The 15,840-nt window shown below is 37.8% G+C and overlaps 1 protein-coding gene across 1 annotated transcript in view; it reads right to left on the reverse strand.

Moving 5' to 3' along the window:
- LOC106075230 (alpha-1A adrenergic receptor-like) overlaps positions 1-13,378 on the reverse strand; it is a 112,385-nt gene extending 99,007 nt beyond the window's left edge. Inside the window, exon 1 of the mRNA XM_056018288.1 lies at positions 13,080-13,378. The gene's annotated coding sequence lies outside the window, so the exon portion shown is untranslated. The remainder of the gene's footprint in view (positions 1-13,079) is intronic.
- Positions 13,379-15,840: the final 2,462 nt, after the last annotated feature.

Genomic DNA, 15,840 nt, shown 5'->3' on the forward strand with positions numbered 1-15,840 from the left:
TTACCATTTATTTAAAGTTTTGTTTAACATGTACTTGTTGTCGTCATTTAATTAAGACATAAGACTACCGAGGTAGGGGTAACTGGTTAATTATATCATCCCATAGCTAAACCTGTTTAACCTACGCCTTGACAAGCACTACGACCAACCGTCTTTACTTCCCAAAAGATTGCCAGTTAACGAATACAGTTGGGTAGAATGATAGTCACAAAGGACAAAATCATAATAGTAAACCGGGATTCAAACTCGGTCTGAAAGCCAAGCCTTTTGACCACTCATCCACCACGCAGCCCAAGCTTACTGTGATTTGAAAAGATTAACATCCTTGTGTTCAAAGTAATAAAACAAGTCGTCAAATGTAAAGGCTTTAATCACGTGGAAGCCCCATGGGAATTAGCCCCTTCTGCCCTCCCTTAAATCCGGCCCTGACACAGCCATACAAATAGAAAGCTTACTCTCTTTCTGCTAAGACTCACAATCATCTTATATTATCTTATCTTATATTATATACAGACGTTACTTCAAAAAGAAGATGAATACGTCCTACGCGTCATGCATTTAGCCATGCATATTAACCAATGACTTAAATTCTGCCAAGTCACTGGTTTTCCTGGCTAGCTCAGGCAAGCCATTCCCTGCTCTAATAGCGCTAGGGAAGAAGGAGTATTTGTACAAATTTGTCCTAGCATATGGGATGAGGAGTGTCACCGTTATCGTTGTGTCTTTCTGAGAAATTTATTAAATTTGTGATTTTGTATTTGAAGATTATGGTTCAGTGTTTTATGTACAATTGCTACTTTACTTTTAAGTCTTCTATTCTGAAAGCTTTCTAAATTTAGTGATTTAACTAAAGATGTTACTCTATTTATATGTAAAAACTCACTTCTTATTCCATACATTGAACAGGAAAGAATGACAGAAACAGAGTAGACAAGAAAGAAGTTCGCAATAGAAGAAAACTGGAGATGTGAATGAATAATAAACAACTCATAATTTTAGTTGGCATAAAAACTTGGAGAAGAGAACAACTTAGCTGCATTGTTAACTTAATATTATATCATACAGCGTAACATTTGAAAACTAACATTATTCTTATAGTAGCTAGAGATACCTATATTTAAGCATATATATCACTTTACATGTATTCAGCTACACTACAGTATGTGTGAATCTTTTTTTTTCTCTCTATTTGTGAATCTCTTTTTTTTTCTATTTGCTCCCAGGAATCTTAAAGAGACATTCACGCGGCCTGTAGTGACATTTTAATAGCAGACGTCAGGAAACGCTGGTGTTTATCTTGTTGTGAGATGAACGCCAAAGGAATAGACCAGGTCTCAGAGACTGACCCAGAAATATGGATGTACTGTTAAACAAGAATTTTTTTAAAAGTCATGTAATTCAATTTGTAATAGATCTAGATCTAGACTAACAATACTAAATCTGTTCGATTAGAAATATTTTTACCAATTGTTTTGTTTAGCGCAATTTCATGCTTTTAGCTTTGTCAATATGTTATGATCTTATGATTCCTATCACTTGTCTGGACCTGTTGGGAAAATAGTGTGGGAAAGAATGGGTATCTATAGAATATTAGAATATTAATGTGATCGCTTATCATATCCAATTATAAAAATAAATGTTAACAATTTGGATTCGAACTCAAGGGCTCTATCCTCCTCAACCCTAACACATTAATCGATATTAGTACTTATGAAACTGGAAGATTTTATAGTTGTCTGTAGTCAGTAAGCAAAGTTTAAAGGGGACCAATTCAACTTATACCACGACATAAGTCAAGTACAATTTATTTCCCTTGTTTGATATTTTAAAACAACCGAATCGGTTAATATTTTAAAATTGATTCTTGTGTTATCGGGTAGAAGAAATTAGGTTTCTAAATTTCAGCTTGATACGAAATTAGTGTGGGGAAAAGTTCTGAGAGGTTTTGAAAATTATCAAGAAACATGACTTAAAATTGTACAGTTTCTGTTTTCGAAGCATGCTTTTATTTTCTGGTCGACTTTTAGGCATCGATGATTATAATGACAGTACGATTAAACATCCAAGCGACTTCAACTGAAAAAACAGTTGAAGCATTCAAATTAAGCCTGATATGTTTTTGCAACAACGAATCCTGCGGTAAGACAATTTTCTAAATTGTTTTTTTGTTGCAAATTGTTTTACATGTTTCGGATGTTCCTTCAGAGTTGAAGATAGTTTACTTCCTAGTCCACGACGGGGGATGGGAGCGGGCAGGGTTTGAACCCTCAACCGTCGATAAATCCGAACGACAGTCCAGCGCGCAAACCGCACGACCAGGCAGCCATCTATTCTAAGACCTGTGACACATACATTGTATGTTGTAACTCATGTTAAAATGCAATATCCACGGAAGTACAGTCCGAGTCACTTGCTGGACCGCGGCGGACACGTCTGTGATCTATTTATTGTCAACTGAAATAAAGTCTGAGTTGTATGGTTGTCAGAGGTGGACACGTCTTCGCTCTATAAAACGTCAGTTGGGCTACATTGAAGTCAAAGGTTAGTTCATGGACCATGGAGAGTGCAAGATGTTGACCTTGACGACCTTCATCCCATTCTCAACTCTTTGTCTTCATAAGAGGACGTCAAACTCTCTCTTTCTCACTGAACCTCTGTTTCTGTCTCTCTCTCTCTGTCTCTCCATTTTTCTCTCTCTGTCTCTACGTTTGTCTCTTTATCTCTCCATCGGTCTCTTTTTCTCTCTTTCTCTCTCTATCTCTCCATTTTTCTCTCTCTGTCTCTCCGTTTGTCTCTCTGTCTCTCCATTGCTCTCTTTTTTATCTCTTCCTCCCCTCCCTCCCTCCCACACTCCCCCCCTCTCTCTCTGTCTCTCCTTTCCTTCCTCCCTCTCTCTCTCTCTTTGTCCCTTTGTTATCCCCCTCTCTCCCAGTCTTTGAGGTTATTTATTGATCTTCAGCTTTCCTCTTGAAACCATAAAAAATCAGCTTTATATAAAAAAACAACGAAATCCTAATTTTCTGCTAGAACAAACTATGCGAAATAAAACAAACTGAACCTTGCAATTTAGCATCAGGCTGTGTAGATGTGACCTCATTTGTGTTGTTATTGCATTGTTGAAACACAAAACTCATAAGAAACATAGATTTCTTTTGGAATGATAAAAAACAACATTTGATTATGTCACAGCACTGGAGAGTACGATTTATAATAGAGTGTATTGATCAACCTCCAGAGCCTTGTGATCGAAGTGTTGGATGCAAAGGATAATTCTCTTTGGTTGTCCGCTACAAGTAACTAAAACTGATTACTGGAGAATAAGAATTAAAGTAATAAAAATGATTTGACGTTGAACTCGAGAAACTATCGACTGTTGATATATTATCTCTCTCTCTTTCCATCTCTCTGTTTCTCTTTCTCTCCCTCTCTGTCTCTCTCTCTTTCTCTCCCTCTCTGTCTCCCTCTCTTTCTCTCTGTTTCTCTCCCTCTCTCTCTCTCTCTTTCTCTCCCTCTCTGTCTCTCTCTCTTTCTCTCCCTCTCTGTCTCTCTCCTCTCTTTCTCTCCCTCTCTGTCTCTCTCTTTCTCTCCCTCTCTGTCTCTCTTTCTCTCCCTCTCTGTCTCTCTCCTCTCTTTCTCTCCCTTTCTGTCTCTCTCCCTCTCTGTCTCTCTCCCTCTCTTTCTCTATGTTTCTTTTTCTCTCCTTCTCTGTCTCTCTCCCTCTCTGTCTCTCTCTGTCTCTCTCTTAAGTACTAACAATACAAAGATAAAATAATTATTCTACAATATATAAAGCGCAGGTAAAAGTAAAGTCCCCCTCCCAGACTCTGCGATTTACAGGGCTGATGATGTTAAGTTCATCTGTTTCTATGGCCGAAGGTAAACAAGGGTGCCATGTTGCCAGAACAACGACCAACAGCTTTACTTCCCCACAAAAATGTCAGGTAACCATTTTATAACACTTGCATAGAGTAAAGTTCTTGTCCATCATTGAAAGCTACAGTTAGAGTGCTCTCACAAAGGCCGCGGTACACACATTTGAGACCCAGAGAACTAGCAGAAGTAGAAGACTAACGCAGACGACGTAAGGAAAACTTAATTAGATCTCCGGCGGACAACGGCTTTGTCTGCATCAGGTGTGGAATAAAATCCAGGTCGTAACTGGGTTTGTGAGGCTTGTGAAACACTTCAGTCATCCAATGTTGGATTTACCTATAGGCAAAAATAAACTATAGCTTAGGGCTACAAAAACAAAAGGATATTTTAAATCAAAAGCCCAAAGTAAAAATGGCCTTACAAGGGGCCTTATATCTCTATTAGCATAGGGCTGTAACAAGTGTAAATCCGGCCCTTCAATTATCCTTAACCTTCGGAATCGAAGGCATCACCAATATTATTATAATCATTTATGTTTGTAAGAATGTTTCAGATGTTCCTTCAGAGTTGACGATAATCTAGTTCCTAGTCCAAAACTTAAGCAGGACGACAGGGGATGGCGGTGGGCGGGGTATGAACCCTAGACCAACGAGACAACCGAACGACAGTCCAACGCGTATACCACACGACCAGGCAGCCATGTTAATGTATAGGAAACAGAGTTTGAAACTGCTGTCCTAGAACTGGTTCTAAAGTTACCGCCAAATCAACGTCTGCTGATGAAGCTGAAGAAACGATACGGATTTATGTCCCCTTCGCGTGAACGAGGCCTTGAGGACATTAAGTTTCGTCCCTTTTTCTCATCTGCGTAAGTCTCCATTTTGTGTGCCGCGTCTTGGCCAGTAATTACGTTTGACAGCACAACCGAGGACAAAGTTTGCTTTAATGACGTCATTAGGTGACGTCATTAGGCGGGAGTTTAAATTAGCTCCGAACAACGTCTGCTGGTTGGTTTTCTATCCACGTAGTGTGAGTAGATTTATTTTGAGGTATAAACAGACTTTCATTATGAAGTAATTCTAGCATTAATTATTATTTTTAAACAATATTATTATTTTTAAACACTTTTTTTTGTGATGCGAAGTTATTTCATTGTTGATGATTTACTAGTTTAGTTTTGTGCTCAATAAATAAATAAATTATGGCTTTTATATAGCGCTACTTTCAGGCTTATAGCATGCTCAGAGCGCTTTGGTCCAATCTCATTTGTGGACCAGTGGGAGGGGGGGGGGTATCTGGGGAGTGCTGCCTTTAGACGCTCAGCAAACACAGCTCTGCTCGAGTCGGGTGTTGAACCTCGAGCCCCCTTCATAGTTCAAGCGTATATAAATATAGCTCCTCCTTCGTGGTCAAAGATGAGCACATTTCTCATTTCCTATGGACTCGAAGATGACTGTAAAGTCCAATTCCGCTTTAAAAAGCCGGCCGCATATGTGGCATGGGTGGGTTAGACCAGTTGCAGGTAGGCCTGCTTCTTCTCTCAGCTTTCTGTTGGTTCGGCGCTCTTTCGCCCTGGCCACTCTTCTTGCTTCAAATCTTGAGACTACGCATGCCAGACAATCGCCTTCCCAAGCAACTTCTGTACGGGGAGTTGTGTGCAGGATGGCGCTCCCAAGGAGGCCAATACAAGCGCTACATAGACACTCTCAAGAACTCCTTCAAGGAATGCGATATCGACATTCACGGCTGGAACATTAGCTCTCGATCGTCCTCATGGCGAGAAGCTGTGAGTTCAAGCGTACTAAGCCTCTCGACCACGCTTCCCAGGGAAGAGAAGCACAATCTGTAGCATTTTCAATGTGTATTTATACAACAAAATTCAGTTCTTTCTTTAGTCTCTAAATCTCTCTTTCCAGATTTTAACTCCTATCTCCCTACACATTTTAACTCCTGGTCTGGCTCTACAAGCTCTAACTAACTAGGTAAAATTTAAATTAAGCCTTTGAATACATTTCTTTGGTTCACCCGTGCATTTTATATCCACGTGTTCAAATAACAAAAGGGGGCGGCTACAAACACTTCAATCCTTGACATTGCAGATGTTCCCATGCTCGCGTCTCACAGCGAGACCTTTCGTGGGTGACTGTGATAAAGATCCTACGGCCTCTGCACTGACATGCTACGTCACAGCCTGTGGGCTTTTTTTAAGACCAATAGCTCATTGCCACGCCGTACAGACCTGAGACGTGTCAACGAGCTATCGGTCTAAACTGCCCACAGCTTGTGACGTTGCAGGTCTGTGATCAGGCTTTCAATGACGATTGATCTCGCTCACAGTCACCCCCCCCCCCCCTTCCCGTATCATAGTACAACGACAAGAAATGTCTTTACCAAGCTGAATTGCAACTAACTTTATAGATTACTCTACATCTAATTTATATATTCTTAAACAATAAACATCAATCTCTTTCTTCTTTTTTACATTGACACTTACGCTTGTCATGTTTCTAGTCCACACACTTTCTTTGTATGGCGGATCTTTTGCTGGAGCTTTCTTTTGTTGTTTTCTTCCCAAGTATTAGGTAAGTTAGTTTATTTTGCTTTATTTTTCGCGTTGTAGATTTAAAATCGTTAATAATATAATCTTGTGAATGGCGGTCTCAAGGAATGCGTATTTTTCATGTTTAGGGACGCAGGCTTGGGACTCTGTTATAATAGTCAAGCCTGATTTGTTTTGGTATGGTCCGTGCATCCATGGCATTGGGTGCGGGCTTCGTGAGCTCCAGTCTAGTTGTGTCACCGAGCTTAAGGTGTGCTATATCTCATTTGAATATAATGTATAACTGGTATTTGACCTTGTGAATACTATTAATATTTATTCATCCTTTATACCACATCATATCATTACTACATTAAACATTTTGCTTTGTTATATGCCATCTCGTTAGTCACTAGTACACGTTACTATTTGTATTATTCGTTCTTTTGGTAATTATTTCATAAGTTGATTGCTAGGGGTGCCCAGGCAGATGAGCCATGACTAAAGTACAACCCCGAAAGGAAGTTAATAATCAGCGATGAGGTGGGGGGGGGGGGTAAACCCGGCATAGCAAGTCATACCCTATTGGCCTAGACCTGTTATCCGACTTGACAGAAATAACTAAAGCCGGTCCTGTCTGTTTTAATGCTGACCCAAAGTTTACCGACATTCCAGCAGGCGACTTTAAGAATAGTCATTTAAAGTCATTTTGTGAAATATGAAAAAAGATTGAAAAAGAATAATCGAATAGTAAAACAGTATTATAAATTAATTGTACCACCTAAACTCTGACACTAGACTTCTTCTCTGATCTATGTAATGTACAAGCCTAGAGTCTACTAGAGGGCCTGCCAGGTCGTGTAATATGTTTGTCTGTAAAATGTTTTACATGTTTCGGATGTTCCTTCAGAGTTGAAGATAATTACTTCCTAGTCCAAACCTCCCGCAGGACGACGGGGGATGGGAGCGGGCAGGGTTTGAACCCTGGACCATCGATAAATCTGAACGACAGTCCAGCGCGAAAACCGCACATCCAGGCAACCATGCACTATGCGCTCTGTACAGTCGTCTAAATGGTTCAGGTTCTGTAGTCTTTTTATCATTGTGCCCAGCCGTATTGCGGAAGGTGTGGTTCAATGATCTTCAACTCTGAAGTGACATCCGAACCGTGTAATATACAACAAAACAAAGAGAGATACATCTCTCTGATACATCTCTCTTCTGACCTACTGATTTATAGATCAAAATAACGTCACAAGCCTTTTTTTCCCCTTTTATCTCAGTTCGAGAACAAGGGCGACTATTTCTCGAAGCCAATGACGATTCGATCACATGACTAGGTTAAGCCCCTTTCTCTTCCCGAGTTCAGTGACATAGACAATGGCCACGCACACAAAAATGTTATCTAGAAACTGTTTTTTGGCTATGCGTGATATTTCATTAAGGGTTGCTTATTTAATATTTATTTCATTAAATTAGGAATCTTTCTCCAATATTTAAACCAGAAGTAGAAATAATACAAGGAACATTGTACATTTTGCCTCGAATTGTCGGTAAAGTAAATGAGATACAGATGCTGATACATGGAAAGCCAACACGTCCAGACGACATAGCAATCTCCCCTTGTTGACGCAACAAAACATGTCGCAATACACAAACGCAAATTACGATCTCTGTCTAAAAGAGAAATAGCTACCTTGAGGTAACATAACTATATATATATAATATAAAATATAAAACCGTTCCAATTTCCCGTCATAAGGAAAGCTTTTCGAAGGGGATTAACTCAGCACTTACAACTATATCTCTAAAAATATAGAAGTTGTTTCCCTTATTCAATATCGAACTAAATAATTAATTACCAATAATCATTTCAGTAATTGGTTAATTTCGAATTAATTCATGTTTTGCTAGGTTATTTTTTTTATTATTAGATTATTATATTATATATAAATGATTAGGATCAAACCAAAGTTTTACCAGTGTGACCAATTAGCTAGTAATAATTTTTAGTCCAAAGATACTGTCCTATTTCTATAAGAATTGTAAAAGCTGTTTTCGATATCCGTGTCCACCACTGTCCACCCACCCATGAAGACTTTCCGAGCTGAAAAGAGGAATGGTGATAACACATTTTTATTCCACACATATTAGATCACCAAACCAGTGGCCTAGCTAGTGATTTGAACGCCATGGGGGCTTGACCTCTTGAGGGGCCTTGCATTTTGATATTCGACGCCATGGCATGAGATAATTTACTTAATAAATATATACATCTAAATTTCAATAGGTACAGTATATAACTAAAATTTACTATAAAAATCATTATGACTTTTTTTTTCAAATCCATCAAAAGCTAGATTTATTTTGCGCAAAGAAATGCATTTGTAAACAAGTAGTTTATTGGCAAGATAGTGCACAAGTGACAAATCTAGATTCATATGCCTCACATGGTGCTTTCTGTGCAGCAAAGACAGCTATAACATTATCTAGATCAATACTCTCCAGCATTTTTGACTTTATGTGAAATGTGGGGATGACATGGCACTGGCGTAATATTTAATATTTGAAGTAAAAAAAATAGGACATTCACTGAGGTAACCCTTAAATGACTTGAGAACTTTTTAATTTGGACCCCTCCTCACTAGCTACGCCACTGCACCGAACGAAATGGCATGTTTTGATTAGTTAGCGCAAAAAAAAAACAAAAAAAAAACAACATACCGTAATCTTGAAGTCCCATGGGACTTGAGAGACTGAAAGAAAACATTTCCCAAAGTGAGAGTAATTGATGGTCCATTTATAAACAACACCTTTGTCAATGGTGGCATGATTACAATAGCATGTCCTACTCAGGGCAACCAATAAACAAATCGAAGAATCGTAACTGATTAAAGATTTCAACAAAATTAACTTGGCATTAAGGGTTGCAAATGTAGGCTTGCTTCTCGACAATCCTAGATGGCGTCGAAATCAGGTTAATTAAGAAAACAACTGATTTCAACATATAACGGGAGCTAACTGATAAAATGTTTGCAAACCTATTTATAGCTTCTATGTCTTAATGGCTAAAAAAAAAGTAGAACCAATCAATAGAGATCACGTGCTAAAAATATTCGTGGGCGAACAGCGGAAGTGATGACGCCACTCTAGATTAAACAGAACTCTTACTCGCCACGAAACAAAGACAGTCCGAAATCTATCTAGAGAAGCGGCAATGAAAACATGTTGCAGATATACAAGCCTCATCAGTCTTGGAGGTTAAGCTGATGGAAAGAAAAACAAAGAGAGAAGGAAAGAGGGATGTGTAGAGCGTGGGTGGTTGAAGGAATGAGAGAGTGTGATTGGGAGGGCAGTGAGATTAAGAAAAGTATACTTTTTTTTTAATCAAATGCACCAAGTATAAGATTTATTTAGAGGAATGGAATGAATTCTTAAACAAGTTAAATATAAACATGTACTTGTTTTTTAAATAAAAAAGCTTATATTGAGTGAGACAACAGAGACGTAGACTCATCAATCAGGTAATTATTTTTGATCAGTTATTTTAAGGGCCCCCCCCGGGGCCGATTTCGTAGAATTAGGGGAGGGGGGCACAGAGCATAAAAGTGGGACGTAGAGATGTTCGAATTGAATTGCATGAAAAAAATAGATTTACAAAATTGTGTCTTCAGTAAAAAAAAAAAAAAAAAAGAATGCGAATATAGAAGGCACTACAGAGATATGGCTGCCAATTAAATGTTCCTGTAAAATTCAGAAACTGTAATTAAAAATGGAATGATTCAATCGTCCCGCAGTGCTCTGGCAAGAGACTGGGCCGTTCGGCGTAATGCCTCGTAGCTACCATACAAGTCGAGTGACTGCTCAGACACGTCCACCCCCCCTTTTTAGCTCTCGGAGCTGGGGACACTCGTACAAGATATGCGACATTGTTCTAGATTTGTATCAGACAGATTGAGTTGATATAAGCTTGTAAATATGGCTTGCTGATTACTCCATATGCTCAATGTAATTTTGTTTTGGTTTTGTTTTACGTTTCGATGTTTGCGTCCTTCATACTTGAAGATTACATACTTTACATCCTAACCCTTCTCGCGGTAGGAGGGGGGAAGGAGGGGGCAAGGTTCGAGTCCCGGAGCATGGAAACGACAGTGATGAACGCAAACCATTCGACCATGCAGCGACATTACCTAATAACAACAAAGGGACACATTTATTTCAAGACTCTAATAATACGGACATCGAGAATCCGAGAGAGCTAGGCATATACAGAGCTATGTATTCCACTCTCAAGATCACAGTGACCGAGTGGGTCATCACTGTAACAAAACTGTAAACTGTGGTTAGTCTGCCACTGACGGCTGACGAAAGAAAGTCGCGTGCCATTGCCCTTGGAGACCTACTGGCCAATGAGGCAGAGCACTGTGACGGTTATCTGTTTTTGTAAACATAGTTATTTAAAAATTCACCATTTTAAATCTATGAACATTACGGTTAAAACAAATTTTATTGTGTAGCTTTAAATACTGCAAGTTACTAGTTTCATTTCTATATTATAAATTGGTGTATTATACAATTCATACACTAATAACTAGCTTCTAAATAATAATAATAAAACGCTTACAAAAATAACTATAAAGTATAGTATTAAAAAGATTCAGAGGGATTTTGTGGTTAGAAAGATTAATTCTTAGCCTACATATTTGATAAGTGATAGTATCTTGATAAGTGATAGTATCTTGATAAGTGATAGTATCTTGATAAGTGATAGTATCTTGATAAGTTATAGTATCTCATACACATCTTAAAATACCGCCCCCTTTTTCTTTTAAATGTCCACAAATCCATCTGCGACCCATATAGCAAATATGTATATCAAATACGAAATATTTTTTTAAGGCATCAATAACAGTAGGCCAACAGGGCAGTGGCTGTAATGGCCGGAAGTAATCACCACCACCTATAAAATGCTTCCAAAGGCATGAGTCTTAAATGGCCGATGACAAGGAGTCTAACCAAGAGTCTAACCGAGACCAGTCGTCTCCTCTGGCCACACGTTGTGACGTAGCAGGTCAGTGTTTAAGCCTACTATCACGACTGGTCTCGGTCTAGTTCCTAGGATTCACTTGTGGCTCAGGTATTGAGTCCGGCGGAACTTTTATCACCGACAGAGGAAAGGGCAGAGGCGAGGAACTGGCGCCTAAACCATCAAGCTTCGGTTAGCATTGGCTGGCTACCCACCTAGGAGAAGCTAAACTCAGAATTTTTACCTCTGCTGCCTTGGAGCTATACCCATACCTAGGAAAGGCTTCGGGAGTCAACCTTGAGGAAAAATTAGGAACTGGTGATTCTTAGGTAGCTAGCGTTATACAGTGCTACGACCTGGCATACCTGGCATACCCTGATCCCTCATGTATCGGCACATCGGTATCCATTGGACGCATTAGCTCAGCACTTTTTTCAATAAGGCCTTTTTTTGTACAACGCTTTTATTTATTGTATAAGATAAGATAAGATAAGGTCTGAACGAAGTGGTCGTCTCCTTTCCATTAGAACTAAAACAGAAAGATTTAAAAACTGCTTCATCCCACTGTCAATCAGAGTGTTACAAGATCATCTGTCGTCAGCGAGAAGTTCATAGAAGTCTAATTCATAAAGCGCTGGTTATGTGTGTGTATGTTTTTCTTGTGTGAATGCTGTTCGTATTTGCATCTATAATGTTATTGTTCCAGTAGTTACGCTGAGGTTGTCAATTGTAGTGAAACTGAATTTCCATTTGATTCGATTAATAAAAATGATCTTATCTTATCTTATCTTATATTTGGATTTTCCTAAACCATTTTTCTACTTCTTCTACTCATCCAATCGTCATCAAATTTTGCACACAATCTCATGCTTGGTGACAGCACATAAAGGAATAAAAAAAAAACAACTCTAGTAATTTTTTAGTTTGTGGTAATTTTTGTAGCTATTTGGAGATAATTCATGAGGTTGTGGGTGGTATGTAAACAATAATATTACACAACTGTTTGAATTCTCTACGCCAATGGTAAGGCCAAGGTGTAACACACATCATTTCAATTGTTTCATAAACTTTCTATCTGACTGTTACGTTGTTTGAGTGACAATAGTGGTGGAAAATTAAAGTCAAAGATTTAAGACTAAAAAGGCGAAAAGAAACGTATATGTGTAAAAGCTATGGGCCCTAATAGATTCATTCGTGTACTAATTAACTGACGTATATATAATTCTCCTAATTACAGTGGACGAAAAATTGCGACAATGTAACCAGTGACTGCTTTACGTGTGCCTATAACTATCAGGCACCTTTTACAATCGAAACCGCTGAGGTGAAATTTGCCGATAACGACTTTTTATTCGCAATTTTGACCCACTTTTTTTAAATTTCCATTTTTAAATTAGAAGATTATACTTCCGTTTAAAATAAAATTAATTAATTACGACTTATTCATTAATTAATTTTTTTTTAAGTGTTGTCAGCGACAATGAATAATTAAGCAAAGTCTCAACTTAATCCAAAAATGGGAAGTGGGAGAAAAAAACAGGTAAACATTTTACCCAGACAGACAGACGGAGTAAGCTAATATGAGTTTTGTAAAAATATACATTAAAGACAATCAAATCTGACACCTAAAGTTTTACGAACCTTTTTTAAATTTTCAGATCCAAACACTCTATTTTTTACAGTTAGACCATAACTTCCAGTGAAATTTCAAACATCAAGTTGTTTTATTTTTTCTCACAAAAGTCCTGAAATAATGAATGCTAATTTCGTAGATGTGTATCTTAGTAAAACTGAAGCTTATCCAAAATGCACTGAGAGATTAAAGAAAGAGAAGAACAAAAAAAAAATCAGATCTTGATACAAATATAAAAAAAAAAAAAGAAAACAGAGAGAGAGAGAGAAATCATTCTGTCCATTACTCGACGCCATAAATTCTCCAGCGCCCGACCTCTCGCACATCTTGAGGAGCCCTAGCACGCGCTCTCACATCTCTCCATCCTGTTAGAGGGAGAAAAAAAAAAGAGGGCCGGGGGGGGGGGAGAGAGAATAGGTGAGAAAAAAAAAAGAGAGAATAGGGGGGGGGGGGTTAAGGTTTGATTTCCTACTGTGAGAAAGCAGATCTGATGCTGTTAGTTTGTCAGTATCGAGTGGCCCCTCTTAAGTTAGTTTCGAGCTTATGTTGTCAGATCGATACCGTCATCTCGACAGTTGTCAGCGCCAGTGACAGTGTATCGTAACGGATATGACATTAGACATTTATTGGACAACTGATACTGCCATCTTACTTCTCAGCACACAATAAAACATTAAGGTTGTGCTGACCTCACCAGTCACACAAGATAAAGTGAAGTGTATGGCTAAGACTGGGGGGGTATACTAACAGGTTACTTATGTACTTAATGTAAGTAGCAAAATAAACAAAATATCTTTTGTTTTTGAACAAAGCCTATCTAAGGGAAAGAACTTAAAAAAAACATTGGTAAATATCTCAATACTGGTAAATAAAATCTCTTTTCTATAAAAACTAAATTAATTTATTACTTCTATTTAATTAATTATACGGTTAACTTTTTGGTCCATTCATGTATGTCACAGACTATGAAAAATTATGCGAAATTTCAACTTAATTCGAGAAAGGGGAATGGATTTTTTTTTAAAGTACAAAATTATTAAAGGTGAAAACTCCATATTGTTATAACCCTGCTTTTCTTACCGCCATCCAAGATAGTGCAGAAGGTGCTCACCATTAGTGACTAGACTAGGAAGGATGTTGACATTAGAGAGAGAACCAAGATGAAGATGCTGTGCTCAAGGCAGATGCCCTATGTGTTTGTCATGTCCTCTTGTAAGTAAACACATATATCTCGTTGAGTTGCCTCCCTTAAGTTATTACAATATTTACAGACACTTATATTAATAATAATAATAATAATAGCTGTTATATGGCGCTAATTTCATACTTATATCATATCATATCAGAGCGCTATTGTCCAATCTCATTTGTGGACCAGTGGAGAAAAGGGTGTCTTGGAGAAGGTTTTCCGTGCTGCCTTTAGGCGCTCAGTAAACACAACTCTGCTCGGGTGTCGAACCTCGAGCCCCCTTCATAGCCAAGCCAAGCCAAGTTCAAGCGTACTAAGCCTCTCGACCACGCTTCCCACTTCACTCTTTACGTAGCATGCATTTCCCTTTTTCAATATCAAACACAATAATTAATCACCATTAATTAATTAATTAACTAGTTATAATATCCCGAAATTCAAAATCCTAGTCTTCACTGAGATTCGAACCCAGGACCCAATGTCCGGAAACAAAGCGCTTAACCATTCAGCCGCCGTGCCCCCTGATTGTCGTTAGTTTAAACCAAAAGAATTTTTTTTCCAATTATATTTTGTTACAGATGGCAAAAATGTTCAGAAATCTATTTTGTCAGCACGTGTTCAAATTTGTTTAGATCTATAAAGGAAAAAAAAAATACACCACAGTCTGAAATATTTCAGTTTCATTTTTGTATTTTATATTACGGAAACTAACAGTAAAGACTAAAGACGTTTCACCCAAAAGAAATAACTCACACAAGACTTTTTTTTTTCTTAAACTAACCTCTCCAAATTGTATTTTTTGTTTTACAAATAAATGAGTTTGTGACTTTAGAGAGTCTAGGATTCATGCTCGATTACTTTTTGTATTGCTTCAGAGAAATTATGTCACTTTTTTTTTCGAATACTTTGTACTGACGTCAATACATTTTTCTGTATGAAGTTAGATTATCGATATTTTATTCTTATTCGATGTATCTATGTATCTATCTATCTATCTATCTGTCCGTCTGTCTGTCTGTTCGTTCTATGTCTGTCTGTCTACATCATATCTTAGTTTATCTACTTTTACCAAACTTAAGTTGTACGTTTTATATATATATATATATATATATATATATATATATATATATATATATATATATATATATATATATTTGTTAGTATTTCCCGTCATTTTTAGATCAGCAGTTTTTTAGTCTAACTGCCTCACAGGATGCCATTGCTATTAAATAGCAGCCAACACACTATCAACTGTGTACTCTAGAAATCCAATCTCCACCAGCCTGAAGTCTAACAAAGGCTATAAAGTGAAGCCAAATATATTTAAAATAGTCAATTATGGTTAACTATCTAATCAATTCTTCACCAAATGTGCCAGATACACCAGCGAGCTGTAGAATTTGAAAGCCAAAACTGTTGTGCTGTTATCTTGTTCGCTGACTTCATATTATTATTTTATACGCTATGAGAAACATTTGCTCCCAGTTAGGTTATCTTTTTTTTTTTTTTTGGCCAACGGTTAACGAGCAGGGTTTCACGTAGCCAGCACAACGAGCAGCCGCCTTTACTTTAACCAACTT

Source organism: Biomphalaria glabrata, chromosome 1 (assembly GCF_947242115.1).
Source record: "Biomphalaria glabrata chromosome 1, xgBioGlab47.1, whole genome shotgun sequence".
Classification (NCBI taxonomy): domain Eukaryota; kingdom Metazoa; phylum Mollusca; class Gastropoda; family Planorbidae; genus Biomphalaria; species Biomphalaria glabrata.